This window comes from Sturnira hondurensis, unplaced genomic scaffold (assembly GCF_014824575.4).
Source record: "Sturnira hondurensis isolate 20B ecotype Veracruz unplaced genomic scaffold, ASM1482457v3 Scaffold0018728, whole genome shotgun sequence".
Classification (NCBI taxonomy): Eukaryota; Metazoa; Chordata; class Mammalia; order Chiroptera; family Phyllostomidae; genus Sturnira; species Sturnira hondurensis.
In genome coordinates this window covers 12,055,160-12,078,875 of record NW_028091359.1, presented here as the reverse complement: position 1 = coordinate 12,078,875, position 23,716 = coordinate 12,055,160, and the positions used below count along the sequence as shown (strand labels likewise).

Genomic DNA, 23,716 nt, shown 5'->3' with positions numbered 1-23,716 from the left:
ACCTTCAGATTTTATTCCAGGTATGATAGGAAGCCATCGGGAGTTTTGATCAGAGGAGTTACATGAGTCAGTCCAACTTATAAAATAATGTTCTGGTGGCCATCTGAAAAGCAGATTCTGGGAGCTGAAGAATAAGAGTAGAGTCTAGGTTGGAGGGTATGTTTGTGGGGGTGGAAAGGGTGCCTTGGGCTGGAGAAGTAGTGGTGGCATTGAATGGTGAACTGATGGGGTTTGCTGATGGGTAAGGGCTATGAGAGAAAAAGAAGGGCCAAGGAAGATTTCCAGAACTTTTGGATTGAATGGCTGGGTGAATGGCTGGAGAAGAACAAGTTTTGCGGTGGGAGGACATCAGGAGTTCTGCATTCAAGATGCCTTGTAATATCCAAGTGTCAGACCCTCCTCTTCTTGGCGGGGATGGGCTTGCGTTCCTGGTCCCCTGTAATGTACGGAGGCAGAGGGAAGGGGCTCTAGCCCCCTTGGCGTCATGTCTTCGGTGCCAACGGTTTCCAGTCTGCCAGTTTTATCCTCAAGCACTGGGACACTGGTCAAAAAACAAACAAACAAAAACAAAAGAAAAAAATATCCAAGTGTCAGTAACCAGCAGTCAGATGGAGTCACAGTTTTGGAGTTCATTGAGATGCTTGAGCTGGAGATACCAGAGTTAAACCAGGAGAGGGTAATCCCCTGGAGGCCAAATAAGGAATGTCCAAAAAGGAGGAATTGATGGCCATGTGAAATGCTGAGAGGATAAAGAAGATGAGGTCTGGGAAGTGACTGTTGGGTTGGGCCAAATGGAGACCAGTGTGACCCTAACAGGAGCCACCTCAATGGGGTGGTGGAGATGAAAGCCTGATTGCAGTGGGTCAGAGAGAGAATGAGAGGTTAGCAGGTGAAGGCAGTGAATACAGAATATCCTGTTGAGGAGTTTTGTTGTACAAAGGGCGTGGAAGAATAGAGTCGGGGCTGAAGGGTACGTGACATCTATGGCAGGATTTTTAAAAAACGGGGAGAGCCCTGGTCAGTGTGGCTCAATTGATTGAAGCTCCATCCCATGCACTGAGGGGTTGCTGGTTCGATTCCTAGTGAGGGCACATACATAGGTTGCAGGTTTGGTCTCCCATCAGGGTGCATGTAGGAGGTAGCTGATTGATGTTTCTCTCCCACATTGATGTTTTTTTTCTGTAAAATCAATAACTGTATCCTTAGGTGAAGATTGAAAAAAAAGAGGGAGAGAGATATTCTAGAAGGCACATGCCAATAGAAATAATTAAGTAGCAAGGGAGAAATTAATGACAAAGGAGAATTGAAGAGCAATGTTGCTGGGTAGGTGGGAGGGGATGCTCTAGGAGGAAGGATGGTCCATCTGTGTATCAGGACAGAAGACTGCATAGGTGACAAAGATACTGGAACATTGATGCATTTGGTGGTGGCAAGCCAAGGAAGTTTTTTTCCGATTTCCCAGTGAAATAAGAAAAGACTGTACCCTGGGGGGGGGGGGAGTTTTAGAAGACTGAGAATGAAGGAGTGAAATGGATACCTTTGGAGGTAGGAACATGTCTCCTCAAGGGGCAACTCCAGGCAGCCTGGAGCTTATAATGAGGGACCACTGCTGGATAAGGAGGCAAATGAGGACACAAGGTGAGGATTCAAAGTAAAGGGGAGGTTGGGCCAATAGCATAGAGGTGGCAGTGGGACCAAACAATGGTCTAATCGAAGGTTGGGAAGGAAGGAGCTATAAACATAGGAGGCAGGTGGCCAGCCATCTGGGATGCTTGGAAATTGGGATTTTGGAGGTGGTTTCTTTATAAATAATGTCCAGGGGATTAGCTGGCTGAAACAACATGTAGTACATGTTCATTGGAGGTGAGGCAGGTGAAGAACCAAATAAGGAACCGAAGCCAAGGTATTGAGTGGTTTATCTGCATGAACACTGGCATCACTAATTATGGTGCTTCAGTCTTCAAGGGGGAAAGGTTTTGGTGAGAACTAGAGGATTGTAAGAGATGACCTCTTAGCTAACAGTTTTAGAGGGGTGTGCTGAAGTCCTAATGGAATTCATCTCATTTTGGAATAGTCACAGTTGCATAGACCCAACACTTAATTTAAATAAATAGGAAGCTTAAGCCCTGGCTGGTGGCTCAGTGGTCTGAGCACCAGCCTGTGAACTGAAGGGTCAAGGTTCGATTCTCAGTCAGGGCACATGCCTGAGTTGCACGCTGGGTCCCAGGTTGAGGGCCTTGTCAGAGGCAGCCAATATCTCTCACAAACTGATGTTTCTCTCCCTCTCTTCCCCTCTAAGAGTAAATAAATGAGATCTTTAAAAAATAGGAAGCTTAAGTTGAGTATGCAGGAGTCGTTGACATTCTGAGCTTCATAACAAGCTATTTCATCTGAAGGTAGAGAGGAAGCAGAAGCTAAAAAAATAGCTGGTCTGAAAATGCAGTAATGACCTAGAAACTGATTTTAGAATCCAAATCTGGTCCACAGGAAATCTTTTCTGTTGGGTTGGCCAAAAAGTCTGTTACATTTTCTTTTGTGAAAAAAAATTTATTTTCACCAATAACTTTATTGATTTGGGTATTTTTAGTATGTCAGCTATCACTTGCTATTGGCTTCTAGTGGGTAGAGGTCAGGGGTGCTCCTAGACGTCCTCCAATGCATAAGGCAGCCCCAGAGCAAAGAATTATTTGGCCAAAAAGTCAATAGTACCGAGAAACTTTGCCAACCACTTTTGACACATTCAATAAGTCACAGTACCTTCTTCATACACTGTACAAATCTTTTGTGTGTGTTTCAGTTGCATTTTTACTTTTCTTGAAATAATGAATCATAACATACCACAAATACTCGTATCTTCTTCCATCTGCAATATTAAAATTGTTGCACAAAACTCACCAATTTTGAAAAGCATTTTTGAGTGCATGTTGATATGACAGCTGTCACAATACAATCTAACAAAATTGTTTTGAATGAAGTTAAAGACAACTGAGCACTACTAGAACCATCGTAGGGAAAAAACGTAATGGACTTTTTGGCCAACCCAGTTATTTAGCTAACCTGCAAGTGTTTTTGGAAGTCCTTGAGGCAACCAGGTGAGAATGGCCGTGTTTTCCTGGCATGCTGGAAACATGCCCACGAAAATCACCCGAGTGCTGTAGCAGCATTGTCTAATTGCCTACTTGGGGCAATGATAGATCTGAGGGGAGTCAGGTACCCTTCCGCAGCAAGAAAGAGTTTTAATTATTACTTATTTTAATTGTCATATATTTAGTGATGAGTCCTAGTCATTATGAAGTTGTTCCCCCCCCCCCGCCCCCAAATGAAGTTTAGAATCTCTTTGTTCAGTTTAAAATTGTATTGTTATTCACCGGAATATCATTAAAGCTATGAACTTGAAAAGAGTAGCTTAATTGTCTACAAACTTTCTATTCAAGAACACAGAATGCTTCTTCATTCTATTTTCTAAATATATTTCAGTTTGTTAGCTTTTTTATTTTATATATTTCAGTTTGTCTCATGTTTTCTTGAACAGTGAAATCTACTGTTCAGGACAGACCTCCAGAACTTCCCTGCTTACATAACCCACCATAGCAAGATAGTCTGGTGATTAAGAAGATACTGAATATGGTATGGCCTGGGTAAATTAACAAGGTGCTGTTTCTTCACATCGATCATTGACTAAAGCAGAGAGCTTCTGGGTAGTCATTCTGCTGCAGTTTTGTGCACGGGGCTAGCCATCTTCCGAAGAAACAAACAACTAAAGACTCTGAGCACAGCCTTATACTGCAGTAGATGAAGCACAGGGAGAATGGAAATAACACTCTGAAGAGTCATCATCTGAAATGCAACTTAAAATAATCCATCTTCTGTGCAGAAGGCTGGGCAGCGGTCTAACTGCCCTTAGGCCAGGCTGCACAGGGCCGTCAGCAGTGGCGTGCGCTTGGTGCCATCAGTTACAACAGATTCTCCTTTCCATGAGCAGAACTTGGATCTTGGAGCAGAACCTGGACCTGTTGCTGCTTGGATCCAGTAAGAGAAGGTCACTCTTCAGTCTTTGATCTATGATACGTAAGGATAGCATTTCCTTCCCTCCAAAACGAGGAAGAATGCGGCATAGATGCTGGCCATCTTTGTGGCTTCCCACGTGAGGCCAGAATGCATTTTTATTAGCTGTGTCTCTCTTAAAACATGCTGACAGTGGTAATTTCTCAGTCACCTCACCCTGATTCAGTCACTAGGAGAACAGAGACTGGAACCTGGCATACCTTCCCTGTAACTAACTGGCAGTCCCCTACCTTCACGAAACCCAAGAAGGCTTTGGTTCAGCGAGGCCTGCTCATTTGAGTATCACCCAGGGGGGTGTCCTACTGGCTCAGTCATCAGGAAGGTGCCATTCTGGGTTGTCTCTGTGTTTCATCTACACGTTTGGCAGCAGCCCTCAGTGGCTTTACAGTGGGTTTGAAGAAGAAGCAGTGCCGAAAATGCAGAGCTGGCGCAGATAGCTTGGACAGCATCCACGGCTGCGAGCCTGGGTCGCCTCGGGTATGTGCGTGCCGACAGCACGCCAAGTGCTCTTAGTGGAACACAGCTCTGGACCGTGTTTTATGCAGTTTCACTTGCATGTGCTTGTGCTTGCATGAGGCCAGCCCACCTAATGGGTACAGCGCTGAGCGATGAACCCTGTGACTAATCCACTTAAAGCATCTGCTGCTGCAAGCAGAGCCTGGGAGATGTTTCATCAAGAAAAGCAGTCGACTAGTCCTGCCCAAGTCAGACGTCATTTCTTGCCAAGGATCAGAGCTCCAGGGGAAACTCAGACTACTAGATATTAAATGATTGCATTAAGTGACTTGGATGAATAAAACCGTAGGCCGACTTAGTAATAGGGTTTAAAGACAGGCACACAAGGCTGCAAGAAATACGCACAGGCCAGTTAACTACATGTATGGCTCAGAAATGGCATTGCTCTTAGATTTCCTGAGTGTTCCTCTTCTCCCTGTCTCTTGAATTATGGGTACAGTGGTCCCCTCTTATCCACAGGGGATGTGTTCCAAGACCCCAAGTGGGTTCCTGGAACTGCAGCTTGTAGTGAACCTCTGTATATCATATGTTCTTTCCTGTGCACTACATACATGCCTGTGATAAAGTCTGATTTACAAATTAGGCACAGTGAAAGATGAACAACAATAACTGTAATGAAATAGAGCACTTATACTGTAATGCAAGTTTGTAAAGGTCGTGTCTCTCAGTCTCTCTTAAAATATTTTGTACTTTATTCACCCTCTTGGGATGATGTGAGATGGTACAGTGCCTTACTAAGGCAAGGACTTTTTCACCTTAAGGAAGCACTTCATGGCTTCTCTTCAGTGCCTTTGAGTTTCTAGCATCACTGCTCTTGCAATTTGGGGCCACGATGGAGTAAAATACGTGACTTGAACACAGACACTGCGGTACTGTGACCGTCAGTCTGATCACCAAGACGACCGTTAAGTGAAAAGCAGGCGAGTTGTGTATACGGTGGAGACGCTGCACAAGGGGATGACTCATGTCCCAGGTGGGGCAGAGTGGGATGGTGCGAGATTTCATCATACCGCTTAGAATGGCAGGCAATTTAAAGCTTGTGAAATGTTCTTTTCTGGAATTTTCCATTTAATATTTTTGGACTCTAAGTTGGCCACAGGTAATGGAAACCACAGAAAGAGAAATTGCAGGTAAGGAGGGGGGAGAGACCAGCTACTGTATATGCAATGTGTTTCTTAAAGAAGGAGTTGAAAAAGCTTTGTTTTGATTGCTTCCTTAGAATGCTCTACTCTGGAGTGTCAGATAATCAGGTAATAGCATTACTATTATTAACAATAGCGACCACCTCTAGCAGATGCCATGGGATGGAGGAATAAAACAGACTGATAAATCCTAGCCAATATCTTTTTATTAAGTAGAAACTGAAGGAAAAAAATAAACATCTATAAGAGGGAAGCTGAAGTAATTCTGCAGTCTCCGAGGAAAGTACACATGTTTATTTGGGCAGCTGGCATGTTTTCAAATATACAAGAGTCGACTTCATGAAGCTGGAGGCCTCTCTGGTTTTGAAGACAATTTAGAATGTGTCTTCTTGACATCAGCCACTTAGAGATTTCTAAATCAACCACAGATGTTGTCCTGTGTCCCAAAGAGACCCACAGAATGCCAGCCTCATGAAACACTCATTAAAATAAGAAAAGGGGGAAAAGATTCTGTGATAGAATAAGTTTGGGAAATGTCACATATTATATTCCCTTTTGACAGAGTAATGATCCTCACTTATCATTTAGAGGCTCTGGAAATCCCACAGAGAAGAAACTTGGTTAACATCATTTAACCCAGAATTTTCCCAACACTTTTAATGGCTTTACTGAGGTACAGTTGGCACACAGGACACTGCACACATTTAACGGGTACAGTGTGTGCACCTGTGAGGATATCCCCATAATCCATTCCTTTGTGTTGCTGTTCAGTTTCATTGTGTGGTGTATCAGGTATCTTTGTTCATTCACTTACTGACAGGCGTTGGGTTGTTACCAGTTTGGGGGGTCACAGACAAAGCTGGAGTGAACATTCACACATAAGTCTCTGTCTGGACATATGCTTCCTGTTGTTTTGGATAAAGACCTAACTGTGGAATGGCTGGATCATAGGGTAGGTGTATGTTTAAGTCGACACAAAGCTGCCAAACCATTTTTCCAAAGTGATTCTGCTATTTTGTTTCGAAGTCAGCGATGTATGCGAGTTCCGGTTCCTCCACACCCTCACCAATGCTTAGTACCGTCAGTCTTTATACTTGTCACTTAATGGGAGTGTACTGGTATTTCCTGGTGGCTTTCATTCACCTTTCCCCAGTGGCTAAGGATATTGATCGTCTTTCCAGGTACTTATGTGTCATCAGCTCTGCCTCCCCAGCTCAGGGGGCCTCCCGGGTTCCACCTGAGGTCCCTCTCCTTGCTTTGCATCCTGGGAACCCTCTCAAGGTGCTGAGCTGGGAAAACCCTCGGGCTCACTTGTTTCTTTTCCCTTTCTGAGATCACTGCCTTGTATTGCCCGCCACTCACTCGAAAATGATGTTTTGTATATTTTGTCTGTTTTGTTTTGGTTGTTTCAGGTGGAAGGGCAAATCCAGTTCCTGTTCCTCCATCTTTGCCCTAAACAGAGCTTCTAAACATATTTTTAAGTTTATCTGACTCTGAAAATGAGTTTTTCCTGTCTGTTTTTTTTCTTTAAATCTCACAGAACTTTAGTTCTAAGGAATACATATTGGCAAAGATGAGATCATAGTTAATACACCGGTCAGGAGCCCTAGGACCGTAAAAGGCACAGCAGATTTATCTGAACGATTACCACAGTACTCCTTCCCTGCATTCTCATTGTGTGCAGTGTATGTGATTGACTGTTTCATCTTTGTGCATCAGGTTTATAGTTGAGGCAGATGACATTTCCTCCATTCTAAACACAGGAAAGAATGTCACACACATTTTTAATGAATATCTCTCTGACATACTCATCCACAGCAGATCTTGGTCTAGAAATATCCTTTCACCTTTATTCTGGTCACGTTGAAACATCCAAGTGATGTTCCACTGGGTATCGGATCTAATGTGGATTTTACCTCTAATCCATCATATTGTGAATGAATGTGAACTTCAAAGGTGCAGAATCGATGCAATGACTTTTCTGTTCCGAGGGTTATAGGATAAAGTCTGAGATCTTCAACATGACAAAAAGCTTTTATTACCTGTCTCGTGCCTGTCTTTATAACGTCATCTCTTCTTTCTCCATGACACACCCAGCATTCTAGCCCTATGGAGCCACTTGTGATTGCAGAAAGAATCCCTTGTTCTTTTACATTTCCTTGCTTCAAGAATTGTTCCTTCTGTCTAGAGAACCCCTTAAACTTCAAGGTGGTTCTGGCCTCTTTTCCTATCTTAAGACTCCCTGGACTTTGCAGGCAGAATGAGCACGACTTTCTTGCTACCGTGGTGTCTCAGCAAACCTAACACCATCCTTACCATTTGTATCAGCACCCTCTATATATCCGTCTTTACATCTGCCAGACATACTGGGTGGTGAGTGTTTTGAAGACAGTGACTTTGTGTCTGTTCGTCCCTCCATCTCCCACATGCCTCAGACAGTGGTTGGAACTCAGGGGCCCCCTCAAGGACCCTATTTACTCCCCAGTGCAGACATAGCTTGTTAAAAAATCAGCAAACATAGGCAAAGCCTCCTGAGTGTGCCCGCCACGGTTAGACGACTGGACGAATCGCAGACCTTCACCAAGTCTCTGCTTCATGCAGTGCTTTCCTATGGTCAGGGCGGCATCCATGTGGGATCCCCATGCAGGCTGCGCTGTGTTTGTTTTGCCTGGACTGGGGCTTTGACTGCACGGGGTCCGGGTGTCTCTGTGGCCTGTTTGAGAAGGACAGCTGGTCAGGGCAGCCAAGGCTCCTGAGTTGTCTGAGCTGCCGATCCCTTCAGTCTGCGTGGCCCTCTCCCTTGTCAGTTTCTCCCAGAGACAGTTCAGCTTTGCTGGGTTTTGTGTCGGAGTCTGTCAGTGGCCGTAAGTTCTGCAGGATGAGGTGGGGTTCGGTTGTTGTTAAGATTTGTTTGTGTATGGTTTTGAAAGAGGCGGCGCATGTTGCTCTTGATCACCGTGACTGTCCAGCCTAGAATATTTGTTCCACGTTTAAATAACGCTTTAAAGAAGACTCCTTCTGTGATGTCTCCCCAAATGAGGGTCATCTTTCTCTCACGGTTCCCAGGGCCAGCAAAGCTGCAACAGAATATGGTGGTGTAAAGGATGTTAGAATATGGTTTCTTCCCCCTTTTTAATGGCAGCAGTTGAGCGTAACCACAGCGTGATGCCACCACATCTCTAAAATATTTTAAGTACTTTTGCTACAAATGTACTGTTCCAAATCTGATGTCCTGCCCTTCCACAGCGGTCTTCATACTTCTGTGCATTACATTTTTAGCCCTAAGTAGTAGCTGATACTGAAAAGCATAAGTTATTAACCCAGAAAACTGTATCTACGTGTATCTTAATTTTTCATTGGATTTAAATTTCAAGTCTAGGGGAAATTTTCAAGTACAGTACGAAGTGAATTTTTCTTTTCTCAGAATTTGGTGTTGATTTTCTCGTTATAGGACCAGAGTTAGCTGAGTATTAGCTCCAAGATATGGGGGGAGGGTGGGCTCTTGCTGGCCAGAAGCCCCTTCGCACAGCCCCTCGGTGCCCCTGTCCCTGCAGCCCTTGTCCCCAGGACAGGAGTCGGTAACCCAGGATTCGTTAGAAACTGCTTAGAGTTGCAAGACATGTTTGTGAACGTGTATGTTTTTCTAAGGAGATGGCGAGTACCTTTCATCAAATTCTCTAAGACATCTGTAATCATAGAAACAGTTAAGAAATCACTTTTTAAGGGCAAGATGTGGGAGTCATGTGGGGAGATGACAGCTCATATTTATTTGGCATGCTACTGATATGAATTGACACTCATTGATAAGTAACCTTGTCCTCCACTCTCTGCCTTTGTTCTTTGAGAGTGACTTCTGGGAAACTGGGGTCAAGGTGATACCACATGGGCAGCCAAGGGTATAAACACAGGAGCCATGACACCACAACTAGATGGTCTCGTTAGAGCTCCTATTTCTCAGACACTGTCTTCCAATCTGAAATCTCTTAGGTGGTGGTTATGAGGAGCTAAGTCCTGATCGTTTTAGCAACCCTTTTTCAAGACAGGAACATTCAGAGGATCAGCTCCGGAGTGCCAAGGATTCAGACTGAGAACAAGTACCTGTGACAGACCCAAAACCAAAGCAGAACTCTTGATAAATGGAATGTGATTTTTTTTTTAGTCCCAGGACCACCATGCTGTCAGTGATAGATGGAAGAACCACTGAGAGATGCTGACGTTCAGCATGTTCAATTTATCTTCCTAACAGAAACTTAAGGAGCAACAATACAGACCATTTAAGATGCTAAGAATGCTTAGAACAAATTCATTATTAAAGAAGAGTAGAAATTACTTTAACCTGTTTGCACAGGAGGAATGCAGAATTACCTAGTGCAGAAGGGTTTAAAAGTGAGAAAGAAACTAGAGTCTCTAAAAGCAGGAAGAACAAGAGAATCCCCTACCCCTGTGTTACCTTGAAATACCATTGCTGCTCTGTTGGGTCCACACCTCTCAACTGGGCATGGTCTCCGTGGACTTGGGAGGAATGTTTCTGTGCTCAAGCAAGGGTGACTGTAGTAGTCCCTGCCTCTCCGAGCTATTTAGGAACGAATTTTAGAAATGAATCAAGATCCACATGTCATTCTCCCATGTGTCTACATGAAATGGATAGGAGAAGCAGCTCAAGAAGCCAAAATTTGTCTCATTCTTCTAGGAAAGCAGACGCACTGGTGAGAAGACCCCTCCTGCCCTCAAGTTCCTGTCTCTCCACCAGCCTTGTGCTCTTTCTTGCTTTCCCCTGAGATTATCCCTCTTTTCTTCTCTGCAGTAAGACCACCTCCCCCCTGCCCCCCGCCCCAGAGGTTTTATATATAAGACTCTGCCTTCATTTTTAAATGCTGCTGGTACAAATACATGAGCAGCTGAATTACCCCATACTGGTTTAATTACATGGGTTTTTCTGTTTTTCCACTCATTGCTATGTTCAGTAATGTTTGTTGAACCTTTGTGTGTCAGGCACTGGGGGTGTAACACTAAGCAAATTAACAATCCACTGCCCTCCTAGAGCTTATCTTGTACGGAGAACCCTGGTGATAGACAAAGTGAAAAGGCAGACCATGTGGGAACCAGAGAGCAATGCGATATGTGGGATACAGAGCCTGTCCATCTGTGAGAAGCCATCGGCTGTCTGGAGGACGAGAATGCCGGCTGGAGAGAGGAAAGCAGAAGCACACGCCCTGAGGCAGGAGCAGGCTTGGAGTGTTCCAACAGGAAGAAGACCTCCAGGGCTGGGACATGTGTGTATTATCTTGAAATAGGTGAAGAAAATAGTAACGGGCTGCCTTTTGGCCTGAACTCTCCAAGAGGAATATCAGGGGCCTATTCCACAGTGGTAGCAAAAGCTGACCGTGTGGATGTGACAGTTAATGTGTCACCAAGAACTTCTTTTCCTGCCAGGGGACAGCCCTGGTTTTGGAGAGGTGGGATCCCCTTGTGCCATTTTCAAAATGAAGATGGAGCCTGATTCAGTCAGTGTCCTTGGTGTGAAAACATGAGCTGCCTCATACACCCTCATCCTGGGCTCTGTCTACATCCATGTGACCCTGTGGAGTGGAGTGAAAATAACTGCATTTGAGGGTCTGATGCCCCACCCTTCACAGGAGTCAGGGAGGTAGGCCGGATTATAGAGCTACCCATAGCGTCTCCTGTGAGTTATGGTTCAGAGACCGAGTGTGGTGAGTGGTCCCAAAGAGATGGCTGAAGAGGGGAGGGAAGATGGGAGCAAACCTAGAAGAGGGGGAATGAGAGAGAGTGATCGGACAGATGTGAATGGGCTTTGATCTCAAAGCCTTTTCAAGCATTTTCCCTCAAAAGCACACCCCTAACACACACCAGTTTTACTCAATATAACTTGGGATTTCTGTGTCTTTCTCAGATACCATGATCTTTAAAAGCATGTGTGTTGCTGCTTTTCTTTATGGAGATGGTGATGCTTTTGAATCTTGAGAAGATAGTGCTAGGTGGACTTTGTCTAAACCAAGCAGAGCACTGACTCACATGCATTGTCTCTTTGCTCACCTCATCACTGAGATTCTGTCCGTCCTGGGTGCCCGGCTGGGGCCAGGGGCTGATTTCATGGCTGTGGGAAAAGGGAAGTTGAAAAGGTCCCTGTAGGCTCCAAGTTTGTGTGACCATGGTTCCGCCAGCACTGTGGTCTTACACGCACAGCCAGCCATTTAGAATTTAATAACACGCTCATTTGGCTCTTCCCTACTTGACTTTGGATTTGAGGTCAGGGGAGGTCAGCCCCGATAAGAAGCATTTGGCTGCTGTCTACTTCTCTCCGTAAGCATCCACAGCTCTTTATTTATTCCTTATGCAGCCATCCTAATCCAACCTTTATTTATTTACTCCAAGTGATCTGGACATCTTTGGACATGGCAGAGCATGATAACGTCTCTAGAGAGAAAAGGGAAAATTTCCTCTGGCCAGGCTCGTGTTCCGTCCTGTGTGTGGCCCCTTGATGCTGCCAGGAACTGTGTCTGGGCTCACCCACTCGACTGCATGGCTTGCTGGGCCTGTCAGTTCATGGTGGACTGTTAACCGTTACAGTCATAGAAACAGGCAGCACAGTTATTTCAGGGCTTTGGGGGGTCGGATTCGTACCTGAAATCTCAGAGAGTGAGGTGCTCCCCTCCTGGTCACCAGGAAAAGTTGCAAAGAGCACACTTAGTTGTGTCCCTGGATTTAACTTTGACCGCCCCTCCCCAACCTCACAGAAGGTGGCGCTGGTGCAGTAATAAGGATTGAAAAGCAAAAGGGGTCTGGCTGGTGTGGCTCAGTGGATTGAGCGCCAGCCTGCCAACCAAAGGGTCGCCAGTTCCATTCCCTGTCAGGGCTCATGCCTGGGTTGCAGGCCAGGTCTCCAGTAGGGGCTGCGTAAGAGGCAACCACACATTGATGTTTCTTTCCCTCTCTGTCTCCTTCCCTTCCCCGCTCTCTAAAAATAAATAAATAAATAATCTTTAAATAAAAAGAAAGGCAAAAGGAAGGAAATGAGAAAAGAAACCCTGAGTTCAGGACAGATAATCAGTAAGAAATAAACACATACAAACTGGGTAATCAGTAGGAGCCGTGTGAGCGTAGGGAGGCAGACACATGCATAGCGGCGTGTGTGTGCACACACGTGTGCACACATTTGTGCACTGGTGGGAGACGAACAAAGGCAGGTGGATGGATTGTGGCGCATTTGGCATGCCTGGATTTGAGTGGCTTTTCCATAAAACTCTGTCTTGCTGTGCCAGTTTGTGGGTGTATGCTGGAGTTCTTGAATCAGAGGTTTCCAGGGTCCCTCTCCCCTTCTTGGAGTCCTCAGGGAAGCGGCTCCTGTGTTCAGGAAGGTGCCTGTCACCCTGGCTCTTATGAAAGATACATCTTTCTCCTTTGGCAGCTCTCAGGGACAAGAAAAATGCTCCACTTTGCCTGGGTGTAATTGAACTTTAGGCTGAAGTTCTACCCTGCAGCTTCATGGGCAAATTCAATAATGATGAATTAAGTGGAATATTTACAGCGTTAATGTGAACAGGACTTAAAATATTGGATACAGTTCACTTAATTACGTTCCCCTGGACTCCCCCACCTTCAAAATGTTATTTCAGCATCCATTCTAATTGCACAAGCATTTCCTTCCATCTCTTTGCAGTGATTTGCTATTTCTCCCTTATTGTGTTTGAAATATATTTACCTGCCTAGGATATTTTGATTGTGAGGTTCCTCTTTTCTCCCGGTTTATTTACTCTGCAGCTACGGTAACATTCCTTAGCTTGATTTGGGGTACAGAGTGAGTAGGCCATGTTTTCAGGGGAAAGAACTGGTGATCACTGGGTCCCAAACTCTACAGCCTTTGTCCTACTTCCTTCGTTCACATTTGACTGGCTGGGAGACTGTGGCTGTGCTTTTTTTCCTGGGGAGGTGTGGGCAATACAGTCGGCACCTCAGATCACCACCATGTCCTCCCGCCACTTCCCAACCCCTCACCAGCACTTCTGCTCATTTGTCCATGACTTTCTTTCCGCTCAGAGTTGCCCCTGGTGGTTTCTTTGGAAGCAAGATTTTGAAAGTTAAAATAGGAGACAGACATCTAAATTTTCCCTCTGGACTGGTAGCATGCCGCTCCTACCTCAGCCCCATCACCTGTAGCATGGGAGTGATTTATAGGACCTAGAATTACCAGGCAGCAGACTCTCCCCTTTTTCCTGATGCCTGAGCTTTGCTCAACATCCCTGTGATGGCCTTGCAAATAGATACCCAGCTTTTTGTCTTCTGAGCATCCAGTCTCACTGAGGTGCAAGCTTCCCCACGATTTAGGCACATCAAGAGAAGGGGCTGCTTGGGTCTGGGGAGCACAGGGAGCAGAGAGATGTTCCTGCATCCAGCGGGGAATGCAGAGGGGACCCTGGCCTTCTCTCTTTGCTTTGCAGCAAAACCTGTCCATACTCCCCTGTGCTAGAGGCTGCTTTCCTTGGGCAAACACTTTCGTGGTTATTTCTAGCCCGCTGTTCTCTTGTTCCAATGTCAGCCATCCAGACTTTATTGTCACTGAGGTTTTGTCTTGATTGAGGAAGGAGCTTGTGGATGACAGGGAGGCAACCCACCTCAGACTGGCTGGGGGACAAAGACGGAGTGTGTGTGAAGGACACAGACTCCAGGGGTGCTGAGATCAGTTGGGCTGCATGGGGCACTGGAATTAGGAGTGTGATGCTGATGGCACGTGTCTCTGCATTCTTCTCTGCCTCCTCCGTGAAGGCATCTCTGTTTTGCTTTCCATCTGCTTTCTTGCTCTGCAGACATGCCTTCTCAGCTATGCGAGAGCCAGGTAGGGTAACCCCTCAGCTCCCATGTTGCTGCATCCTTGGTTCAAGAGAACAGTTGAGTCTGAGAAGCTGGCAGAGTTGGTGCGTGGTACCCACCTGGTCCAGCTGACCACCTGTGGGGAGAAGAGCTCTCCTGTATCCTGGGCTCTCTGCATCAGGGAGGAACCCTCCAAAGGTACCCAGTGGGGTGTGAGCAGAGAGGTGGAACACACCCCAGAAGATCTAGAAATCTAGGGGTGTGAGTCTTGGCTTCCAGCTCCCTGCACCTCCTGGACTCTGTCAGCTAGACAAGATCAGCTGCCAAACCCAGTATTTGGACGGGAGCAAAAACACCGTCATGGGCATACTCTCTCCTGTCCACCTGTGGGCTTTGAGTGATATGCCTCATCGCTGCAGCCTGGGAAGGGGATTACCAAAGATTTTTGGAGATAATTAGGTGAAGAGTATCATAGGCTCATTAGCAGGCTAACGTTTATTGATTAAAAGGTAAGTGAGGCTGCAGAATCATGCTTCAGGCCAACTAGCAGCAACATTATCTTCGGAGCCATGTAGCAGTCAGCCAACAATCTGCATGAGTATGGCCGAAGGAGGAAGGAAGGAGGGATCCCTCTGTATCTGGAGAGCATCTGGGGCGTGGGACCAGCTTCTTGGCTGCTCCCTTTGCTTTGGCATTGAACCAAGATTAAAAATGAGCGAGTGGCCCACTGTGATGCTCTGCAAATGAATGACTGGCCTCCGGGCACAGTATCATCAGAGGTAAAGGCAGGAATAATCTTCTGCCTAGTGCTGCCTGACCCCCCAGCAATTATCTTGAGACCCTTGCAAGTGGATAAACAGAATCTAGTTAGAAATACATCTAAATGTAGGATGTTCAGAGGAATTCCAGGGCTCTGCTCATTAGGGAGATGGGGAAGGCATTTCAAAGCATCTGCCGGAATTGACACCACAGCCAGAGAGAGTTGCCCATGCGTGCACCTGTCTTCTGGATCTGGATTGCTCAGTGTGGTCTGTGGACCTCCCAACATTAAAATTGCCTTGAGCACTGATTGAAAATATGGTTTCTTCTCTACTTTAAAACCATTTAAATAAATGAAGTAGGCTTGCTGCTGTAAAAAAGCCTGCAGGTTCTATTAAGCAAAAAATACAAAATGGGAAACAATGTCATTGCTTTGGGAAACAAACAGTCTGTTGCAACAGAAACATGTGCTGGTGTTAATGGGGTATTTTTTTCTGGAAGCATCCCTGTGAATCTGCTCAGTGGTTGCCTTGGGAAGAGAGGCTTGGGGCTAGGGAGGGGGCTCCTAGCTTTCCTTTCAACCCGTTATCTTCTGTTTGCATTTCTAACCATGCGTCTGTGTTACTTTCCTGCTTTTCCATGTCAGCTGAGATGATCTGGGCAGTGGGATTACACAGCAGTTCCTTTTTTTCCTCTATGCTCTTTTTGTATGAAGAAAATCAGTTTTCAAAAATGCAGTATAAAAAATGCAGTGCCACTGTCTCAGGGTACCACATGTGAGAAGGAGTGCGGAGTTCCTTCTCATGGGGAAGGAGCGCCGAGTTCTGTATTTAATTAACATGGACACTGACATTTGAGAATGTGGGGGATCAAAGCATGCCACCCCCAAATAATGCCACTTCAGCATATTGATGATTTACAGCTGAAGACTGTTAGCAGTGGCAGGTGCAGGAGGGGCTCTCTGACCTCTTCCTCTTTTCTGCTTAAAAACAGGACATTAAATTCCCCGTGAAAATGTTACCCTCCCTGTACCAGGAAGGGCAGAGACTCCTAGGCTCATCCCTTGAGACTCCTAGCAGCACAGAGAAGGCACCGAGAGGAATCTGTGTAACAGACCTCATGAAACAACCCTTATCTTCCACTCCTTCCCCCGTATATTTATTTACCTTTCCACACTTTGTCTTCCCTAAAAGCCTAAGCCCCTTTCTCTTGTCTCATCACTTCTCTACAAATGTGGTGTTCTTTGTTAAGGTGCCACATAAGCCCTGAGTTCTAACCACCCCTTTGAGTTACTCACCACCAGCTTCTCCCTCGTATATGTGTGTGGCACATGTCAGTCACCTCTCTTTTTCTCTTGTTAATCTAGCTCTTGTCAGTTTTATTTCCAGGGCCAGGGCTCCAGCTGCGGAACCTAGGAGGGCAGTGGACAATGCTTCTGCCCTCCTCTGTAAGAGCCTGGCTGGGTCCTAATCCCAAATGCTCCCAAATGGACATCCTGACAGATGCCAGGACCTCCTCAGTCAGCAGATGCTGTCTGGTGCTTTCCTGTTACTTCCATGGTACCCCCTCAGGGATCAACAGCACCAGGGCTCATACACTGGTGTGCCCACTTCAAATGCACATTCCTGAGCCTCTGCCCAGAGCAATCTCTGACTTCCTCTTCAGGATGATCAGCTGGAGAAAGCTCTCTTTGAAAGAGCTCCTGTGATTGGCCAGGTCCATCTGCCTGGTCTCCCTAGTTAAGGTCAGTTGTGCCTAATCCCAGGAGTGCAATCCCACGTCATCACAGTCTGAGGGCTTATGCAAGAGTACCAGGGAGGGGAGTGTCCTGGGTGCTATCTTTAGAATTCTGCCTCTCACTTGAATGTGAAACAGTTCTATTTCACCATGAATATGGTATTTACCATAGGTTTTTTAAAATTTTAATTGTTGTTCAAGTACAGTTTTCTGTCTTTTTTCCCATCCCAGTCCACCCACCAAGCCTCCCCCCTTCCCATAGATTTTTGATAGATACTAAAGGTAGTTGATTTTAATCCTCAGTAGTTTGCAACTGTGCTCTCAGGTGAGTATGGCCTAGAAGGCTTTGTGTTTTAAAAAGGTTTTATGTTCCTTATGTTTTATTTCTCTGGTTTAAATATTAAGGTTATAGTGGCCTCATCCAGAGTTGGAGAGGTCTCCTTCGTCTGTGTCTCTTCCTCCTCTTCCTTCCATTAATACTCTGGAATAGTTATCACAGGATCATGATTATTTGTTCCTTGGTAATTTGATAGTGTGGAGGAGGAAAAAAACTTTACTCTCTTACGTTCTGTGCCTGGAGACTGAATTAAGCTGAAGAAAGATTAACAGGAGGAAAGCACACACATTTGAACTTTACATGCATAAGGGTGCCACACAAGACACATGAAAACCCAAAGGAGGTCGAGAGCTTGTATTACCATTTTAGTAAAATGAAATAAATTGTGAAGATATGACTAGACAAAGGAAAAAAGATCTGGGCTTCTAGGGACCATAAACTGTGCGCAGGAAATATACAGGAGAAACTAATGGTGGGGGAGGGTTATTTAGTAAGATTTGTTAAGCAGACCTGGGTCATCGCTGGATGCTTCTCTTCCTGGTAGAGCGGAGAGAGGCATCTTTACACAGGAAAGCGTGTGCCCTGCTTTTAGGCAGAAAGGGAGCGGGCAGAGTTCCTCCCACTTCTGCTGTTCCAGGTGCCTTAAGCCCAGAGTAATCCTTACGCCGAACGGTGTATCTGGGGTGGCATACTCGGATCCCCTTTGGTGAACTTCACCAGTAAGATCACCTCGCACATGTGTGTGTATGTGAGTGCATGTGCGGTTTGTTCAACACACCAGAGGCTGTTCATCTTGAATGTGTGCTGTGGGTGTTGGGATGGCCTTGTCCGAGGGTAATACTGCTGCTCTGTGTTTTATATTGCTCTGTCTATTCGCTGTGCATTCTCTTCCCTTTCCTTATGCTTTATTGGCTTTTCTGTATCTTCCTCTTTGTTTCCTTACCCTTTATTAGTTTGGGAGTTTTAAACTCAATTTCTTTTTTGTGGCTACATTTCCTTTTTTTTTTTTTTTAAAGATTTTATTTGTTTTTAGAGAGAGGGGAAGGAAGAGAGAAAGAGAGGGAGAGAAACATCAGTGTGTGGTTGCCTCTCATGCGGCCCACACTGGGGACCTGGCCTGCAACCTAGGCATGTGCCCTGACTGGGAATTGAACCAGCAACCCTTTGGTTTACAGCCCATGCTCAATCCACTGAGCTATACCAGGCAGGGCCCTTTACTTTTTAAAGTTGCTTTAATGATGTTCAAAGTTAATCTGTATCTCCTACCTCCTCCCAGCAATCTTTTAGGACCTTCAAATGCTTTAGCTTGGTTCACTCCCATCATCTTTCATGTTTTTATTTTCCTAATATTTCAGTTCTACCTCTACTTGATACTTCCAAATTAGTCAGTAATACAGTTACTGTTTTTTGATGGGCTTTATTTTTAGCACAGTTTTAGGTTCATAGCAAAATTGAATTGAAGGTGTAGAGATTCCCTATGCACCCCCTGTGCCCAGTCATTCATAGCCTCCCCCATTATCAGCAGCCCCCACTGGAGTGGTACGTTCGTTACAGCTGACACATCATTACCACCCATAGTGCATACTCTACGGTAGGGGCCACTCCTGGTGTTGTCCATCGTCTGGGTGTGGACCAATGTATAGTGACGTGTGTCCGCCATTATTACAGCATCATACAGAGTATTTTCACTGCTCTAAAAATCCTCTGTGCTTCACCTCTTCCTTCCTTCCTTGCCTTACCGTCTGGCAATCACTGATCTTTTTGCTGTTTTCCATAGTTTTGCCTTTTCCAGAATGTCACTTATTTGAAATCATACAATATACAGCCTTTTTGGATTGCTCTTTCTCACTTAGTAATATGCATTTAAGGCTCCTCCATGTCTTTTCATAGCTGAATAGCTCATTGCTTTTTTAGTTCTAAAAAATATTCCATTGTCTGGATGGACCACAGCTCATTTGTCCATTCAGTTACTGAAGGACATCTCAGTTGCTTCTGGGGTTTGGCCGTTGTGACTAAAGCTGCCGTAAACATCCGCACAAGGTTTTGTGTGGGCATCATTTCAGGTTGGCATTTTCCTCATGCATACAGAAAGTACAGACTCAGGACTCCGACCCGTTCAAGGTGAAAGCCCATGGTTTTTATTCTTCAAACAGTTTTTTTTTTCCTCTAGAGGCTAGGCAGGAACGTATGATTATCCTTTTTGTCTCTTTGTGATGCTAGATGGCTTTTTTTTCTTTCTAGTCTACCCTTCCCACAGGGACACTGGATTTCACTCCATGAATCTTACATTTATAGAATGTCATGTCCTGCCATGGTGGCTCAAGGCCTCACCTTTGCCCGAGGGGGACAGTAACACCCAGAGCCCACCCAGGGGACCCTTGTCACTCCTCAGACAGCACCTGAACTGGTTGGTGTTTAGGCTCTGACTTACTGCCTTTTAATCGACACTAGTCCCCTGTCTTTGCTGCAAGCTCAGCTCTGCATTTCAAACCCTTTTTTGTTTATTTCCTCCATCATTTCTCAGTGTTTGTGGCGGGAGATTCGGGTTTTATCTTAATCTTTAATCTTGCTGGAGACAGACATATTTCTAGTAGAAATGTAAATTTGCAAAAACATTTGTGCTTACATCTTTTCTTCAGTCATGTACCAGGCCCCTGTGTCCCAGGTCCTTCCTAGCAACATTCTTCAGTGTCACTTCCTGGGGCTTCACGAACTTGAATCTTTTTCCAGACTCATGTCTTGACATTTCCATCAATTTGACAATAAAATGGAAATGCGGACAAATGTTTGTGATCACCAAGACTGATTTAAGAGGCGGGCTAGGACTTTGGCTAAGCTGTTAGGCAGAAAGGGGATTTTTGAGTGGGGCTAATTTTGTAAGTGGCGAGTTCGGTCCTGAACATTTTGGGGCTGTGAGCATGTTTGCTTTCCCATACTGCCCTGTGCCCCGGATGAGGTCTAATGAGAATGAGGACCTAGCAGGTGTTTTCTGTGTGCATCAGAGAAATTCCGAACCACACGCTGGGGAACTGCCCACTGCAGTAGTAGGGGTCTCCTGTTAACTCTGCCACAGCCCACAGCTTGTTGGTGAGCAGCAGACCATTTGATGACCAGCTTTTGCTTGAGCCCAGCCCGCCATGTAAAGGGCACATCTATGGGAAAAGCCCGAGTCTGTGAGTCTACATTTCTCTAGGGTGGGTCTTGATCTATTTACCTCAGGATTTTTGGGGGTGCTAGGAAAAAAACCTACATATGCTGTGCTCTGCCTCTAATTTGCCCCAGTCAACTCTCTTGGGAAGGGGCCAGGGAATCTGTCTTTTAACATTTTCCAGGTGATTCTCAGTCATATTACTGAGTGAGACATTTGTCTCGGATGGCCGCAGGGAGGTGGTAGTGGTGAAGCCAGTGCATTCCTGAGTATTTCAGGGGCAAACAGCATTTCCTCCAGTCGAATGGGCTACAAACAGAGGGAACAGGAGGTCTTAATTGCTTTGTGCTTGGGTCTGGTGAGGTGAGGATCAGGGGAGGGATATTCGGCTCAGTGGTTTGTCAAAAGCCCCATCTTTGCAGGTGATTTTTTTGGGGGCGGGGAGGAGTGTTTAAAAGCCACTTGGTGACTTGAAAAGAAAGGGGAGAAAGAAGACAGGAGAAAATCTAATGGAGCATTAACTTCCTTGGGGTTTGTGTTAAAACGTTGCCTGGGTTTCAATTAAGCAGAGCACCTTCTTCCCCATCCCTAGTTGATCGTGGGTTGCTATGGCAGCGGGCACTTTGCTATTTGTAGCCCACCCCACTACCAGCCTCTGGCACAGACAGTCCTACAAGCTCTACTGAGCCCAGACGTGACTTCTCTGCAGGCTGGGGGCTACAGTGGCATAATGTGGGACAGATTTTGGTGGGAGAGGTGCCACTTCAGTGGTTTATGGAGGGTAAATGGCTGCACTCTAGTGACTTTGAGAAATGTGCCAGGAAGCTCTTCTGGGTTGATTGTTCTGTTCCTGCTCCCCTGTTCAGCCTGGATTCGGTAGTCACGTGAGGGAAGGTGTCTCAGGTTATCCCACAGGCAGAGTACCTCCTTGCCACCTCCCCTTGGCTCTCACGCACCCAGTGTCTCTCCGTGGTTTCCCTTGATTCCGTGGGTCCTCCCCGAACAGTTTCCATGGGCTCTCTACACAGACACTCATTCCCATGCTCCTGGTTTGGTAAATGGAGGGGATTATGGAGTCTGTCCTCCTAAGACAGGTTATAAGAAGGAAGAACACATTCTAGGCAGAGGTGATGTATTCGATTTGGTGCAAGATGAGCAAAATGCTGGTAAGATTCCCATGTGAAGAATCTCAGTAAACAAATTAGCAAGTGGTCTGGACAAGACGTACAACCTCGGAATTTCATTCTTAATGGCTTTTCATTGTGTTTTTTCTGGATCTTTTTTTCTCTGCTTATGTTACCTAGAGTGCCTGTCTCATGTGCAGACTTCTGGGCCCTGCCCAGGTCTACCATGTGTTCTAAGAATCTGCACTTTAAAATATTTTTAACGTGATTTTTCTAGAAGTTATTTAGGTGATATTTCTTTAACTTCGTTATGGTAAGAATAATTAACATGAGGCCTACCCTCTTAACAGGTGTGTAAGTGCACAATGCCTTACTGTTGACTGTTGGTATGATGTTATACAGTACGATGTTATGACTGAGACTTCTAGATCTCATTCATCTTGCTGAACTGAAATTTTATGCCCATTGATGTCACTGAGTTGGGTGTTATCCTTGCACAGGGGCCATGCGGATCTCTGAACTTTTCCAGTTTTAGTGTATGTGTTGCTTAAATGAGCCCAAGAATCTGCACTTTGCTCAGGTTCCCTAATTGGGGGTTTTGTTGTCATTCACTCATTCATTCGTGCACACTCGTGTTTGGGAACTGCAGTGAAACTGTAACCGTGGCCTGGGCTCAGTCGGGTCTCCTGCCGTCTGCTGCTCACAGGTCGTGGCCACTAACTCTCGTGACCTCAGCTTCTCTCCTCTGTTTTGTAATAAGTGCTGCAGTGTGGGGGGAGGATAACCGCACCCCGTCTGCCAGCCCTGTGGCCTTGCTCCTTTTCTACATTAACTATCATCAACAGTCTGAATATCACTCAGAGAGTCACACCTTCTGAAGCCTTCATTTTCAGGAAGGCCTGTCAGCTTCTCGCTGAGGGTGAAGGAACGCAGAGCTGTCAGTTCCAGAGTCTGCAACCTTCTTGGAACCTCTGCTGGAGGGCATTGGTTTTCCCACTAGGAACCACACCATTCTTTCCGTGTCCCTGGAGGTCACTGTCTTAGCAGGAACAGTAGGAGAAGTGCCCTGTCTGGCAGGAGCTTCAGCTCTGCCCCATTAAGTCTTCTCATTGCACCCGGCAGGGCCTCCTTTGTCTCCTGGCTGATCTCACTGATCAGCCCCACTCCATTTAATTTCCCATGTCTTTTACTCCTGCTCTTTCAGAACCAGTTCTTTGCTCTGCTCTGTTAGCTCCAGGCTGCCTCAGGCCATACAGATACTTTTGCCTGTCAGTCTCCTTTCTGACCCGATGCTTCCAACTCAGAGAAGAAGGCTCAAGAATTCAGTCTCTGAGCCCAAAGGTCCACACGGAGCTCTCCGCACCGTGTCCCACTCCATCTGTTGCACAAAAGACAGCCCCCCTCTGAGAACATGGTCGGTGCCCCCAAATCTTAACTGAGAATGGTAGAGAAAGAGATATGGTCCCTTGCTGGGAGCTGCATTCTGATGGGTCGATTGGTTTCCAGAAAGCAGTTTCCCTCCTAGCCTTTTCCCTTCTTACCTGTGTTCTGGTCAAACCTAGGGAGTGGGAGCGGTGCTTAGTCTTCCTAGCAGTTACCTGTCAAGCCATTAAGTTTCAGTTTCCAAGGTGACTTTCTAAAAACCATATATATGTATGCAATTTTTAAAAATATCAAACCTGAAAATGGAAATATAGTGACTCAATGAAATAGCATCAGATATATAATATACAGTATACAGATCACTTACTATCTGTGTATGTGTATGTGTGCACATATACCATCTCTCTACCTCTCTGTCTATCTGTGTATCTGCCATAGTTTTCTCTGGTCAATAAGCATACTTCAGGGGTGATAGTGACCTACTTTATCACCATCTCCCTGGTTGTACCATTTTTTTAGGAAGTACAAACTAGTATTAATTTAGCCTAACTACATTAGATGAGTAAATCTACTATTTAAAGAAAAATGAAAGAAAAGGAAAGAGGGAAAAAAGAAAGTTACTTTGTATTCCTAAGCAAACTAGATGATCTTAAAGGGCAGTAGCCCTCCCCTTTATTGA

The 23,716-nt window shown here is 45.6% G+C and overlaps 1 protein-coding gene and 1 non-coding gene across 4 annotated transcripts in view; both read left to right on the top strand.

Annotated features, from left to right (window-relative positions):
* SLC39A11 (solute carrier family 39 member 11) overlaps nt 1-23,716 on the top strand; it is a 266,347-nt gene that overhangs the window by 130,231 nt on the left and 112,400 nt on the right. The gene's annotated exons all lie outside the window — the stretch shown is intronic.
* LOC119003855 (small nucleolar RNA SNORA57) lies at nt 396-544 on the top strand. The gene has a single exon (XR_005070057.1). It is a non-coding gene; the product is annotated as a small nucleolar RNA SNORA57 (small nucleolar RNA).